Raw genomic sequence first — 16,428 nt, forward strand, 5'->3', positions numbered from 1 at the left:
TCAAGCCTTGAGCATCTCTCCTTGGCCTTGAAACGGTGCTAAGAAATAAACCTTGTTTTAAATTAGAAAAAAATGTCATTTTATGGTCAATGAATGTATTGTTCTTGGGCACCGAATTTCAATTAAAGGAATTGAGGTTGATAAGGCTAAGGTGGAGGTAATTGAAAAATTACCACCACCCACTAATGTTAAGGCAATCCAAAGTTTCTTGGGACATGTAGGATTTTAAAGGAGATTTATAAATGATTTTTCTAAGATTGCTAACCTTTGAGCAACTTCTTGGTTACTGACATTCCTTTTAATTTTGATAATGATTGTTTGCAAGCCTTTAAAACTCTGAAAGCAAGGCTTGTCTCTGCTCCCATCGTAGCTCCTCCCAATTGGGATTTACCATGTGAATTGATGTGTGATGCCAGCGACTATGCTATTGGAGCCGTCCTAGGATAGAGACAAGACAAGCTTATGCACGTCATTTACTATGCTAGCCGTGTGCTAAATGACGCATAAAAAAATTACACAACTACAGAAAAAGAATTACTGGTTGTAGTTTATGCTTTTGATAAGTTTAGGTCCTATTTAATTGGTTCTAAGGTTATTGTTTTTACTAACCATGCTTCTCTTAAGTACCTTTTAACCAAGCAGGATTCTAAACCAAGATTGATCAGGTGGGTGCTCCTTCTTTAGGAGTTCGATATTGAGATTGGATACAAGAAAAGGGTTAGAGAATTAAGTTGCTGACCATCTTTCCAGGATTGAGCCTGAAGAAGGGAATCAAGAACCCGCACCTGTGACTGAGACCTTCCTGGATGAGCAACTCTCTATGATTCAGAAGGCTCCGTGGTTTGCGAACATTGCAAACTGCAAAGCCATGAGGTTTATCCCCAAGGAGTACACTAAACAACAAGTTAAAAAAAGCTTTTAAAAGATGCAAAGTACTAATTGCAGGAAGAACCTTATCTTTTTAAGAGATGCTCAGATGGTATAATCCGGCATTGTGTCTCAGATGGGGAATCACAGCAGATTCTCTGTCATTGTCATGGTTCCGAGTACGAAGGCCACTTTGGTGGTGAAAGGATGGCTACTAAGGTCCTTCAGAGTTATTTTTATTGGCAGACTCTCTTTAGAGACTCTCGGGAATTTGTGAGGAACTGTGACAAGTGCCAGAGGGCAAGGAACCTTCCCCACAATCATGAGATGCGACAGCAAAAAATTCTAGAGTGATGAGCGGATAATTTGTACGCTTTTTGGCATTGTTTTTAGTATGTTTCTAGTAGGATTTAGTTAGTTTTTAGTATATTTTTATTAGTTTTTAGTTAAAATTCACTTTTCTGGACTTTACTATGAGTTTGTGTGTTTTTCTGTGATTTCAGGTATTTTCTGGCTGAAATTGAGGGACCTGAGCAAAAATCTGATTCAGAGACTGAAAAGGACTGCAGATGCTGTTGGATTCTGACCTCCCTGCACTCGAAGTGGATTTTCTGGAGCTACAGAAGCCCAATTGGCGCGCTCTCAACGGCGTTGGAAAGTTTCCGAGCGTTAAACGCCGGAACTGGCACCAAAGTGGGAGTTAAACGCCCAAACTGGCACAAAAGCTGGTGTTTAACTCCAAGAGGAGTCTCTACACGAAAATGCTTCATTGCTCAGCCCAAGCACACACCAAGTGGGCCCGGAAGTGGATTTTTATGTCTTTTACTCATCTTTGTAATTCTTAAGCTACTAGTTCCCTATAAATAGGACCTTTTACTATTGTATTTGACATCTTCGGATCATTCTTGATCTTCGGATCATTTTTGATCTTAGGATCATCTTTGGACATCTAGTTCTTAGATTATTGGGAGGCTGGCCTCACGGCCATGCCTAGACCTTGTTCTTATGTATTTTCAATGGTGGAGTTTCTACACACCATAGATTAAGGTGTGGAGCTCTGCTGTACCTCGAGTATTAATGCAATTACTATTGTTCTTCTATTCAATTCACTTGTTCTTGTTCCAAGATATCACTTGTTCTTCAACTTGATGAATGTGATGATCCGTGACACTCATCATTATTCTCACCTATGAACGTGTGACTGACAACCACCTCCGTTCTACCTTAGATTGGGTGAATATCTCTTGGATTCCTGATACACGACGCATGGTTGATCGCTTGACAACCGAGCGCTCGCCTGACAACCGAGCCAGCCATTCCGTGAGATCAGAGTCTTCGTGGTATAGGCTAGAACTGATGGCGGCATTCAAGAGAATCCGGAAGGTCTAAACCTTGTCTGTGGTATTCTGAGTAGGATTCAATGATTGAATGACTGTGACGTGCTTCAAACTCGCGATTGTGGGGCGTTAGTGACAGACGCAAAAGAATCACTGGATTCTATTCCGACATGATCGAGAACCGACAGCTGGATAGCCGTGCCGTGACAGGGTGCGTTGAACATTTCCACTGAGAGGATGGGAGGTAGCCACTGACAACGGTGAAACCCTTGCATAAGCTTGCCATGGAAAGGAGTAAGAAGGATTGGATGAAGACAGTAGGAAAGCAGAGAGACGGAAGGGACAAAGCATCTCCATTCGCTTATCTGAAATTCTCACCAATGAATTGCATAAGTATCTCTATCTTTATCTTTATGTTTTATTCATCATCTATACCCATTTGAGTCTGCCTGACTGAGATTTACAAGGTGACCATAGCTTGCTTCATACCAACAATCTCCGTGGGATCGACCCTTACTCGCGTAAGGTTTATTACTTGAACGACCCAGTGCACTTGCTGGTTAGTTGTGCGAAGTTGTGTTTATGCCATGGTATTGAGCACCAAGTCTTTGGGGCCATTACTAGGGATTATTTGAGTTGTGAAAATTAGTGATCACAATTTCGCATACCAAGTTTTTGGCGCCGTTGCCGGGGATTGTTTCGAGTATGGACAACTGACGGTTCATCTTGTTGCTTAGATTAGGTATTTTTTCAGAATTTCTTTAAGAATGAATTCTAGAGTTTCATGATGATCTGTTGAAATCTGGCTGGCTGTGAAGCCATGTCTAATCTTATTGGACCGAGGTTTCAACTTGTTGTCACAAGAGCTTGTTGATTTCTATCAATCTTGCTGTTGGAGGAATGATCTGCTGAGGCTTGGCTGGCCATTGGCCATGTCTAGTATTTTGGACCGGAGCTTTCTTTGAAAGCTTGGCTGGCTGTGAAGCCATGTCTAATTCCTGGACCGGAGTCTTAGACTAGCATTGCAATGATTTCTGGAATTCTAATTAAGAATTCTGAAACCTTTATTTTCTATTTTCATATAATTTTCGAAAAAGCACAAAAAAAAATTACAAAATCATAAAAACAAAAAAAAATATTTTATGTTTCTTGTTTGAGTCTAGTGTTTTATTTTAAGTTTGGTGTCTTGCATGCATTGTTTATTTGATATGGGTTCTATTTTCAAGTCAATAATACAGGGAACTGAAGATTCAGTACATGCAGCAGAGGAATTACACAGAAAAAGCTGGGCGTTCAAAACGCCCAGTGAAGAAGGCAGACTGGCGTTTAAACGCCAGCCAGGGTGCCTGGCTGGGCGTTTAACGCCCAAAAGGGTAGTGCATTGGGCGTTAAACGCCAGAATGTGAACCATTCTGGGCGTTTAACGCCAGGATGGCACAAGAGGGAAGATTCTGTTTTCAAATCAATTTTTTTTTTCAAGTTTTCAAAGTTTTTCAAAATCAAATCTTTTTCAAATCATATCTTTTCAATCATATATTTTCAAAATCAATTTCTTTCCTTTTTCAAAAATACTTGCTATCAATTAATGATTTGATTCAACATTTCAAGTAAGTTGCCTTTTCTGTTGAGAAAGGTTTAATGTTTGAATCATATCTTTTCTTGTTAGGCAAGTCATTAATTTTTAAAAATCAAATCTTTTTAAATTATTTTTCAAATCATATCTTTTCAATCATATCTTTTTAAAACTATAACTTTTCAATCATATCTTTTTAATCACATCTTTTTCAAAATAGTTTTCAATCATATCTTTTTTATTTCTGATTTCAAAATCTTTTTCAAAAATCACTTGATTTCTTTCCCACTCTTGGTTTTCGAAAATCAATTAAAGTTTTTCAAAATATTTTTTAAAATCTTTTTAACTTAATTTTCGAAATTTCTTCCCCTCTTCTCACATCCTTATATTTATGGAGTACCACTCCTCCTCAATGCACAATTCTAACTCTATCTAACTAAGTTCAAATTCTTCTACCTCTTCCTTCTATTTTTCTTTTCCTCTGACACCTCAAGGAATCTCTATATTGTGACATAGAGGATTCCATCTTTTCTTGTTCTCTTCTCTTTCATATGAGTAGGAACAAAAACAAAGGCATTTTTGTTGAAGCTGACCCTGAACCTGAAAGGACCTTGAAGCGAAAGCTAAGAGAAGCTAAGGCACAACTCTCTGTAGAGGACCTGACAGAAATCTTCAAAGAAGAAGAACCCATGGTAGCCGAAAATAACAATAATGCCAACAATGCAAGGAAGGTGCTTGGTGACTTTACTGCACCTACTCCCGACTTCTATGGGAGAAGCATCTCTATCCCTGCCATTGGAGCAAACAACTTTGAGCTTAAGCCTCAATTAGTTTCTCTAATGCAACAGAATTGCAAGTTCCATGGACTTCCATTGGAAGATCCTCATCAGTTTTTAGCTGAATTCTTGCAAATCTGTGACACTGTCAAGACTAATGGGGTTGACCCTGAGGTCTACAGACTTATGCTATTCCCTTTTGCTGTAAGAGACAGAGCTAGGATATGGTTGGACTCACAACCTAAAGAAAGCCTGAACTCTTGGGAAAAGCTAGTCAATGCCTTCTTGGCAAAGTTCTTTCCACCTCAAAAATTGAGTAAGCTTAGAGTGGAAGTCCAAACCTTCAGACAGAAGGAAGGTGAATCCCTCTATGAAGCTTGGGAAAGATACAAACAATTGATCAGAAAGTGTCCCTCTGATATGCTTTCTGAATGGAGCATCATAGGTATTTTCTATGATGGTCTGTCTGAACTGTCCAAGATGTCTTTAGATAGCTCTGCTGGAGGATCTCTTCATCTGAAGAAGACGCCTACAGAAGCTCAAGAACTAATTGAAATGGTTGCAAATAACCAATTCATGTACACTTCTGAAAGGAATCCTGTGAACAACGGGACAAATCAGAAGAAAGGAGTTCTTGAGATTGATACTCTGAATGCCATATTGGCTCAGAACAAAATATTGACCCAGCAAGTCAATTTGATTTCTCAAAGTCTGTCTGGAGTGCAAAATGCACCTAGCAGTACTAAGGATGCTTCATCTGAAGAAGAAGCTTATGATCCTGAGAACCCTTCAATGGAAGAGGTGAATTACCTAGGAGAACCCTATGGAAACACCTATAATTCTTCATGGAGAAATCATCCAAATTTCTCATGGAAGGATCAACAGAGACCTCAACAAGGTTTCAACAACAATAATGGTGGAAGAAACAGGTTTAGCAATGGCAAGCCTTTTCCATCATCTTCTCAGCAACAGACAGAGAATTCTAAGCAGAACCACTCTGACTTAGCAACCATGGTCTCTGATCTAATCAAAACCACTCAAAGTTTCATGACTGAAACAAGGTCCTCCATTAGAAACTTGGAGGCACAAGTGGGACAGCTGAGCAAGAAAATTACTGAACTCCCTCCTAGTACTCTTCCAAGCAATACAGAAGAGAATCCAAAAGGAGAGTGCAAGGCCATCAACATGACCTACATGGCCAAATTTGGAAAGGAGGAAGAGGCAGTGAACGCCACTGAGGAAGACCTCAATGGACGTCCACTGGCCTCCAATGAGTTCCCTAATGAGGAACCATGGGAATCTGAGGCTCAAAATGAGACCATAGAGATTCCATTGGACTTACTTCTGCCATTCATGAGCTCTGATGAGTATTCTTCCTCTGAAGAGGATGAATATGTCACTGAAGAGCAAGTTGCTAAATACCTTGGAGCAATCATGAAGCTAAATGACAAGTTATTTGGTAATGAGACTTGGGAGAATGAACCTCCTTTGCTCACCAAAGAACTGGATGACTTGTCTAGGCAGAGATTACCTCAAAAGAGACAAGATCCTGGGAAGTTTTCAATACCTTGTACCATAGGTACCATGACCTTCAAGAAGGCTCTGTGTGACTTAGGGTCAAGTATAAACCTCATGCCTCTCTCTGTAATGGAGAAGCTAGGGATCTTTGAGGTACAAGCTGCAAGAATCTCACTAGAGATGGCAGACAATTCAAAGAAACAAGCTTATGGACTTGTAGAGGATGTTCTGGTAAAGGTTGAAGACCATTACATCTCTGCTGATTTCATAGTCCTAGAGACTGGGAAATGCATGGATGAATCCATCATCCTTGGCAGACCCTTCCTAGCCACAGCAAAGGCTGCGATTGATGTGGACAGAGGAGAATTGATCATTCAAGTGAATGAAGAATCCTTTGTGTTTAAGGCTCAAAGATATCCCTCTGTCACCATGGAGAGGAAGCATGAAGAGCTTCTCTCAAAACAGAGTCAAACAGAGCCCCCACAGTCAAACTCTAAGTTTGGTGTTGGGAGGCCACAACCAAACTCTAAGTTTGGTATTGAACCCCCACATTCAAACTCTAAGTTTGGTGTTGGGAGGTTCCAACATTGCTCTGAGCATCTGTGAGGCTCCATGAGAGCCCTCCGTCAAGCTACTGACATTAAAGAAGCGCTTGTTGGGAGGCAACCCAATGTTATATTTTATCTATTTTCTTTTGCTATTTTATGTTTTCTGTAGGTTGATGATCATGAGAAGTCACAAAATCAATTGAAAAAGCAAAAACAGAATGAAAAACAGGAAGAAAAATAGCACACCCTGGAGGAAGAATCTACTGGCGTTTAAACGCCAGTAAGGCTAGCAGATGGGCGTTTAACGCCTAGTCTGGCACCATTCTGGGCGTTTAACGCCAGAAAGGGGCACCAGACTGGTGTTAAACGCCAGAAAAGGGCAAGCACTTGGCGTTAAACGCCAGAAATGGGCACCAGCCCGGCGTTTAACGCCAGAATTGGCTCAGAATGCAATTTTGCATGCCATTTGGTGCAGGGATGACTTTTTCTTGACACCTCAGGATCTGTGGACCCCACAGGATCCCCACCTACCCCACCACCCTCTCTCTTCTTCTTCACCCATTCACCAATCACCTCTACCACTCTTCCCCAAAAACCCATCACCTATCAAATCCCATCTTTCTCTTCACCACTCACATCCATCCTTCATAAAACCCCACCTACCTCACCATTCAAATTTAAACCACTTTCCCACCCAAACCCACCCATAATGGCCGAACCCTACCCCTCTCTTCACCCCTATATAAACCCATCTTCACTCCTTCATTTTCACACACTCTAAACACTACTTCTCCCCCCTTTGGCCGAACCACAAAGCCATCTCCCTCTCCTCCATTTCTTCTTCTTCTACTCTCTTCTTTCTTCTTTTGCTCAAGGACGAGCAAACCTTTTAAGTTTGGTGTGGTAAAAGCATTGCTTTTTGTTTTTCCATAACCATTTATGGCATCCAAGGCCGGAGAAACCTCTAGAAAGAGGAAAGGGAAGGGAAAAGCTTCCACCTCCGAGTCATGGGAGATGGAGAGATTCATCTCAAGGGTGCATCAAGACCACTTCTATGAAGTTGTGGCCTTGAAGAAGGTGATCCCTGAGGTCCCTTTCAAACTCAAAAAGAGTGAATATCCGGAGATCCGACATGAGATTAGAAGAAGAGGTTGGGAAGTTCTTACCAATCCCATTCAACAAGTCAGAATCTTGATGGTTCAAGAGTTCTATGCCAATGCATGGATCACCAAGAACCATGATCAAAGTGTGAATCCGGACCCAAAGAATTGGCTTACAATGGTTCGGGGGAAATACTTAGATTTTAGTCCGGAAAATGTAAGGTTGGCATTCAACTTGCCCATGATGCAAGGAGATGAACACCCTTACACTAGAAGGGTCAACTTTGATCAAAGGTTGGACCAAGTCCTCACTGACATTTGTGAAGAGGGCGCCCAATGGAAGAGAGATTCAAGAGGGAAGCCGGTTCAATTGAGAAGGCATGACCTCAAGCCCGTGTCTAGGGGATGGTTGGAGTTTATCCAACGCTCAATCATTCCCACTAGCAACCGGTCCGAAGTTACTCTAGACCGGGCCATCATGATTCATAGCATCATGATTGGAGAAGAAATAGAAGTTCATGAGGTTATAGCTCAAGAACTTTATAAGGTGGCGGACAAGTCCTCTACCTTGGCAAGGTTAGCCTTTCCTCATCTCATTTGTCACCTCTGTTATTCAGTAGGAGTTGACATAGAAGGAGACATCCTCATTGATGAGGACAAGCCCATCACTAAGAAAAGGATGGAGCAAACAAGAGACCCCACTCATCATGAAGTCCCTGAGATACCTCAAGGGATGCACTTTCCTCTACAAAACTATTGGGAGCAACTGAACACCTCCCTAGGAGAACTGAGTTCCAACATGGGACAACTAAGGGTGGAGCACCAAGAACATTCCATCCTCCTCCATGAAATTAGAGAAGATCAAAGAATCATGAGAGAGGAGCAACAAAGGCAAGGAAGAGACATTGAGGAGCTCAAGCACTCCATAAGATCTTCAAGAGGAAGAACAAGCCGCCATCACTAAGGTGGACCCGTTCTTTAATCTCCTTGTTCTTTATTTTTCTGTTTTTCAAAAATTATGCTCTATGGTTATCTATGTTTGTGTCTTATGATCATTAGTGTCTATGCCTTAAAGTTATGAATGTCCTATGAATCCATCACCTTTCTTAAAATGAAAAATGTTCTTAATTGAAAAAGAGAAGAATTGTATGAATTTCAGATTTTATAACAGATTAATTATTTTGATGTGGTGGCAATACTTTTGTTCTCTGAATGTATGCTTAAACAGTGCATATGTCTTTTGAATTTGTGGTTCATGAATGTTAAAGTTGTTGGCTCTTGAAAGAGTGATGAAAAAGGAGACATGTTACTGAGGATCTGAAAAATCATAAAAATGATTCTTGAAGCAAGAAAAAGCAGTGAATACAAAAAAAAAAAGAAAAAAAAGAAGGGAGAAAAAGAAAAAGAAAGAAATAAAGTTGTGATCCAAGGCAAAAAGAGTGTGCTTAAGAACCCTGGACACCTCTAATTGGGGACTCTAGCAAAGCTGAGTCACAATCTGAAAAGGTTCACGCAATTATGTGTCTGTGGCATGTATGTATCCGGTGGTAATACTGGAAGACAGAGTGCTTTGGGCCACGGCCAAGACTCATAAAGTAGCTGTGTTCAAGAATCATCATACTTAACTAGGAGAATCAATAACACTATCTGGATTCTGAGTTCCTAAAGAAGCCAATCATTCTGAATTTCAAAGGATAGAGTGAGATGCCAAAACTGTTCAGAAGCAAAAAGCTAAAAGCCCCGCTCATCTAATTAATACTGATCTTCATAGATGTTTTTGGAGTTCATTGCATATTCTCTTCTTTTTATCTTATTTGATTTTCAGTTGCTTGGGGACAAGCAACAATTTAAGTTTGGTGTTGTGATGAGCGGATAATTTGTACGCTTTTTGGCATTGTTTTTAGTATGTTTCTAGTAGGATTTAGTTAGTTTTTAGTATATTTTTATTAGTTTTTAGTTAAAATTCACTTTTCTGGACTTTACTATGAGTTTGTGTGTTTTTCTGTGATTTCAGGTATTTTCTGGCTGAAATTGAGGGACCTGAGCAAAAATTTGATTCAGAGACTGAAAAGGACTGCAGATGCTGTTGGATTCTGACCTCCCTGCACTCGAAGTGGATTTTCTGGAGCTACAGAAGCCCAATTGGCGCGATCTCAACGGCGTTGGAAAGTAGACATCCTGGGCTTTCCAGCAATATATGATAGTCCATACTTTTCCTAAGATTTGATGGCCCAAACCGGCGTTCAAAGTCACCTACAGATTTCCTAGCGTTAAACGCCGGAACTGGCACCAAAGTGGGAGTTAAACGCCCAAACTGGCACAAAAGCTGGCGTTTAACTCCAAGAGGAGTCTCTACACGAAAATGCTTCATTGCTCAGCCCAAGCACACACCAAGTGGGCCCGGAAGTGGATTTTTATGTCTTTTACTCATCTTTGTAATTCTTAAGCTACTAGTTCCCTATAAATAGGACCTTTTACTATTGTATTTGACATCTTCGGATCATTCTTGATCTTCGGATCATTCTTGATCTTAGGATCATCTTTGGACATCTAGTTCTTAGATTATTGGGAGGCTGGCCTCACGGCCATGCCTAGACCTTGTTCTTATGTATTTTCAACGGTGGTGTTTTTACACACCATAGATTAAGGTGTGGAGCTCTGCTGTACCTCGAGTATTAATGCAATTACTATTGTTCTTCTATTCAATTCACTTGTTCTTGTTCCAAGATATCACTTGTTCTTCAACTTGATGAATGTGATGATCCGTGACACTCATCATCATTCTCACCTATGAACGTGTGACTGACAACCACCTCCGTTCTACCTTAGATTGGGTGAATATCTCTTGGATTCCTGATACACGACGCATGGTTGATCGCCTGACAACCGAGCGCTCGCCTGACAACCGAGCCAGCCATTCCGTGAGATCAGAGTCTTCGTGGTATAGGCTAGAACTGATGGCGACATTCAAGAGAATCCAAAAGGTCTAAACCTTGTCTGTGGTATTCTGAGTAGGATTCAATGATTGAATGACTGTGACGTGCTTCAAACTCGCGATTGTGGGGCGTTAGTGACAAACGGAAAAGAATCACTGGATTCTATTCCGACATGATCGAAAACCGACAGCTGGATAGCCGTGCCGTGACAGGGTGCGTTGAACATTTCCACTGAGAGGATGGGAGGTAGCCACTAACAACGGTGAAACCCTTGCATAAGCTTGCCATGGAAAGGAGTAAGAAGGATTGGATGAAGACAGTAGGAAAGCAGAGAGACGGAAGGGACAAAGCATCTCCATTCGCTTATCTGAAATTCTCACCAATGAATTGCATAAGTATCTCTATCTTTATCTTTATGTTTTATTCATCATCTATACCCATTTGAGTCTGCCTGACTGAGATTTACAAGGTGACCATAGCTTGCTTCATACCAACAATCTCCGTGGGATCGACCCTTACTCGCGTAAGGTTTATTACTTGGACGACCCAGTGCACTTGCTGGTTAGTTGTGCGAAGTTGTGTTTATGCCATGGTATTGAGCACCAAGTCTTTGGGGCCATTACTAGGGATTATTTGAGTTGTGAAAAGTAGTGATCACAATTTCGCATACCATAGAGATTGAGTTGTTTGATGTGTGGGGTATTGATTTTATGGGTCCTTTCCCACCAACATACTCAAATACTTACATCTTGGTGGCAGTGGATTATGTGCCCAAGTGGGTAGAAGCAGTGGCTTTACCTACTAATAACACCAAAGTGGTGATGAGCTTTCTTCAGATATATATCTTTAGCCGGTTTGGTATCCCAATGACTCTCTTTAGTGATGGAGGAAGCCACTTCTGCAATAGACAGTTGGACTCCCTTTTGCAGAGATATGGTGTCCATCATATGATAGCAACCCCTTATCACCCTTAGACAAGTGGACAGATTGAGGTCTCAAACAGAGAACTCAAGCGGATTCTAGAGAAGACTGTTAATATTTCAAAAAAGGACTGGGCTAGGAAGCTTGATAATGCTCTCTAGACATATCAGACAGCATTCAAGAATCCTATTAGTTTGTCCCTCTATCAGTTGGTCTATGGTAAGGCCTGTCACTTGCCAGTGGAGTTGGAGCACAGAGCATATTGGGCAACAAAATTCTTGAACTTTGATGCCAATGCTACAAGAGAGAAGCGGCTGCTTCAACTGAATGAGCTTGATGAGTTTAGAAATTCTGCTAATAAGAATGCCAAGTTCTACAAGGAAAAGACTAAGTTGTGACATGACAAGAAAATAGCCCCAAGAGCATTTGAGCCAGGCCAGAAAGTTCTACTATTTAACTCAAGGCTCAAGCTCTTTCTCGGGAAGCTGAAGTCCCGGTAGTCAGGACCTTTTGTGGTAATTAGAGTGTCACCGTATGGTCATATGGAGTTTCAGGAAGAGAACTCAGATAGAAGATTCACTATCAACAGCCAGAGACTGAAGCATTATCTTAGAGGTGAGATTGATCGCCAGAGGTCCGCTTATACGCTGACTTAGCAGAACTGAATGTCAAGTTATTGACGTTAAAGAAGGTTGGGAGGCAACCCAACCATGAGTATCCTTTGATTTTGTGATCGGTTTGATTTTCATTTATTTATGATTTTTATTCATCATTTTCCTTGGTTTATCTATGTTTGTGGTCATGCAAAGTGTTTAGAATAGAAACAGGAGAAATTTGAAGGAAGAACAAAACACCCTGGAGAGGATTTAATTTGGGTGCTCTGGTGCTAAATGCCAGGCTAGGCATTTAGCACAAAAAATGGCACAAATTCCAAGGGAGCTCTCTGTTTGGGTGGTGCTAAATACCAGGCTGGGCGTTCAGCGCCAAGGAGCACAAATTTCAAGGAGTTTTCACGTTGACACTGGCGCTATACGCGAACCTGGACGTTTAACGCCAGCATGCAGAACTCCCAAGACAAGGCCACTGCCTCGCAGGGCGCTAAACGCCCAGTGCCAGAAATGGCACCAAATTCAAATTGGTTTCTTTTCACTCGGTGTTAAGCCCTCGTCCCAAAAAAAATGGAAAACTTAGTGGCACTAAACACCAGAGTGGGCGTTTAGCGCCCAAAATGGCACAAGCTTCAAAACGTTGTAGAGCTAAATGCCAGAGATGGCGTTTAGCGCCAACAGCGCTGAATGGTTAACACAAAAAGGAAAATGAGAATCAACTGTGGGCCCCACACCCACCAATAACCCCAATCAGGTTTCAAACCCCAAAAACCTCTCTTCCATATCCCCATTTTACCATTACACACATTCCCTTCCCCCCATTAACTTCTTCTTCAATTCCCATTACCTAACTTCAACCAACCCAACCCTATTTACTCCATTCACTTTTACCCACACCCCCCACTCCCCTCCCAGTTACCGAAGCTCCCCCTATATAAAAACCCTATTCTTTTTCATCTTTCACCACTCCCACAACAATATTTCCTTTCCACCTTTCTTTATGTCTTTCACCCCTCTATTCCCACCACCACCTCTCTCCCATCAAATTTCTTTTTATCCTCCAATTTTTGTTCTCATTCTTTCTTCGGTTCACCTTCTATTTTCCTCTCCAATTTTTTCTTTTTCTTTGCTCAAGATGAGCAAACCTTCTAAGTTTGGTGTTGGGGTGCTTCGCTTCTTCTCTTTGTGATTATTCTATATGGCACTCAAGACTGGAAAATCCTCTTCTAGGATGGATAAAGCTCCAACGACCGATTCTTTTGATGTGAACCGATTTAGTTTCAAGACCCACGAGGATCACTTCTATGAGATTGTAAGCAAGAAGAAGGTGATCCCGGAGGTGCGATTTGATTTATATCCACATGAGTATCCGGAGATACGAGAGTAGATTCTAAGGAGGGGTTAGAAATTTTTGTGCAACCCCATGACTGATGATGGATTTTAATGGTTCGGGAGTTTTACGCCAATGCTTGGATGACTTACAAGCATATCAAAGGCAAGAACCCCGACCTGAACAACTGGCACACTATAGTCCGAGGAAGGATCCTAGAGTTCGGTCCAGAGAGGGTGAGGGATGTACTTCAGTTACCTCTGACTAGAGAAGACCCTCACTCTTACACTCACAGGGTCAACAGTGATCATTATAACACCCCAAGTTTTTGAAAAATTAAATAATAAATTATTCATAATTTATTATTTTATTTAAAAAAAATTATTTTTCTAAAATTAATTAAATTAAATTTTATGATACTTTGAGTTTAAAATCTATTAAGATTTTTAAATAATTTTTAATAATAAGATATTTTAAAAAAATAAAAGAATTATTATTATAATAATAATTATTATTATTTATTTACTAATTAATTAATTAATAAGTTTGATAAGGGAATAAAGGAATGATATATATATATATATATATATATATATATATATATTATATATTATATATATATATAAAACTTAGGCTTCATCCATTCATTTAACCGAATGAAATTTGAGAAAGAAAGAGAGAAACTGAGTGAGAGAGAGACCGTGGGTGAGGAGGAGAGAAACCATGGAACCTTCAAACTTCTGGCTTTGATTTCTTGAGATCTGTAATTTCAATAAAAAATTTAATCCAATAAAAGTGTTCATATATTTCTCCTCTACATGCTGGCATCACTTTTGTTTGATGGAAGCTGACAGTAACGTAGTTCCCCTTCCTCTTAAGTTTGGTCAATTGGAGTTCTACGAGGCATAGACGATTTCTAACATTTTTCTCTTTAGCAGCTCAATCAGAAAGCTTCTCCGAAGCTTCCGTTGTTTTGATTTCATATGGAGGTAAGGTTTTGGTAATTTTATAATAATTAAACCTGGATTTGATAAGTGAACGTTGGTTTGATTACTTACTGTTTGAGTTTGAATGAGTTTATGTTGAATTATTATCGTTTGCTTGAGATTTTGATTCGGTTATGTATGAATAGCTACCTGGGGTGTTTTTGATTATTTTGGGAGTAAAAATGGATTTTCCAAAGCTTTAAAAATTATATTAGCTGATTTTGAATTATTAAAGAAATAATTATGTTTTGAGTTTTATCGAGAAAAGTATTATGTTTGAATTTGATTTATCAAGAAAAGGAGTTTAATGAAAGAGAAATAGATTTGAATTATTTTTTTTAAAGAGGGATTTTAGTATTTGGAAAGATCTGGGCAGTATGCAAAGGTTGTGGCTTAGTCCCACTTGCTCCAGGTCAAGATTTTAAAAAGATTGTGGTTTTCAATTTGAGCTATGACCTGGCAAGGATCGTGGTGGTATACTGCTTGTCCAGTGTCCCGATGGACATAGGAATCGTGATTGTTTATCACCCACGGGTTGTGAATGTTTTTGTGAGGATCGTGGTTATTTACCGCTGGTATGCGAAATCGTGGTTCACACTTTTCACAACTCCGCATAGCTGACCAGCAAGTGCACTGGGTCATCCAAGTAATACCTTACGTGAGTAAGGGTCGATCCCACGGAGATTGACAGCTTGAAGCAAGCTATGGTCATCTTGTAATTCTCAGTCAGGCGGATTCAAATGGTTATGAGGATTTGATAATAAAAAGAAAAATAAAACATAAAATAAAATAAAGTTACTTATGTAGTTCCTTGGTGGGAATTTCAGATAAGCGTTTGGAGATGCTTTGTTGCCTCTGAACCTCTGCTTTCCTACTGTCCTCATCCAATCATGCGTACTCCCTTCCATAGCAAGCTGTATGTTGGTGAATCACCGTTGTCAATGGCTACCATCGTCCTCTCAGTGAAAACATGTCCTCTATGGTTTCCCGCATGGCTAATCAGCTATCGGTTCTCGATCGTGTCGGAATAGAATATATTTATTCTTTTGCACAATGTCACTGTGCCCAACAGTCACGAGTTTGAAGCTCGTCACCGTCATCCCATCCCAGATCCTACTCGGAATACCACAGACAAGGTTTAGACTTTCCAGATCTCAAAAATGCTGCCAATTGATTCTAGCTTATACCACGAAGGCTCTAACGTCACGGATTCAAATGCTCTGTTGTCAGGAGAGGTGATTTAGATCCGTGGATCAGAGACCAAAGAGAATATACTCCAACTGTCGTCCAATGACTATGTTGAACATCATGTAGACTGCTTTGTGGTTGTCAGGCACGCGGATCTTGGCTAAGCGAGTAACGAAGATTGGGTGATTGTCACGGTCACCCCTTCATTCTGACTTAACTGAATTAAGTACAAGAGTATATCTTGGAGGAGAAGTAGGCGTGAATTGAATAGAAAAACAATAATACTTGCATTAATACTCGAAGAACAACAGAGCTCCTCACCTTAATCTATGAGGTGTAGAAACTCCACCGTTGAAAATACATAGGAACAAAAAGTATAGGCATGGCCGAATGGTCAGCCTCCAAAAAGGGTTCGAAGAACTCCTAAAAGGTCAAAGACTTGGAATAAAATAGTAAAAAGTACTATTTATACTAAACTAGTAAACTAGGTTTACAGAAAATGAGTAGATAGTGCAGAAATCCACTTCCGGGGCTTACTTGGTGTGTGTTTGGACTGAGTCTTGAAGCTTTCACATGCATAGGCCATCCTTGGAGTTAAACACCAGCTTTGGTGCCAGTTCTGGCATTTTACGCCAGAAAAGGGTCTCTGGTGGGCGTTTGGATGCCTATTTGGGCCATCAAATCTCGGGCAAAGTATGAACTAATATACCTTGCTGGAAAGCCCAAGATGTCTACTTTTC

General features: G+C 40.4%; 1 non-coding gene across 1 annotated transcript; it reads right to left on the bottom strand.

The window, feature by feature from the left end:
• Positions 1-4,871: 4,871 nt before the first annotated feature.
• LOC130937667 (small nucleolar RNA R71) lies at positions 4,872-4,979 on the bottom strand. The gene has a single exon (XR_009068874.1). It is a non-coding gene; the product is annotated as a small nucleolar RNA R71 (small nucleolar RNA).
• Positions 4,980-16,428: the final 11,449 nt, after the last annotated feature.

This window comes from Arachis stenosperma, chromosome 6 (assembly GCF_014773155.1).
Source record: "Arachis stenosperma cultivar V10309 chromosome 6, arast.V10309.gnm1.PFL2, whole genome shotgun sequence".
NCBI lineage: Eukaryota > Viridiplantae > Streptophyta > Magnoliopsida > Fabales > Fabaceae > Arachis > Arachis stenosperma.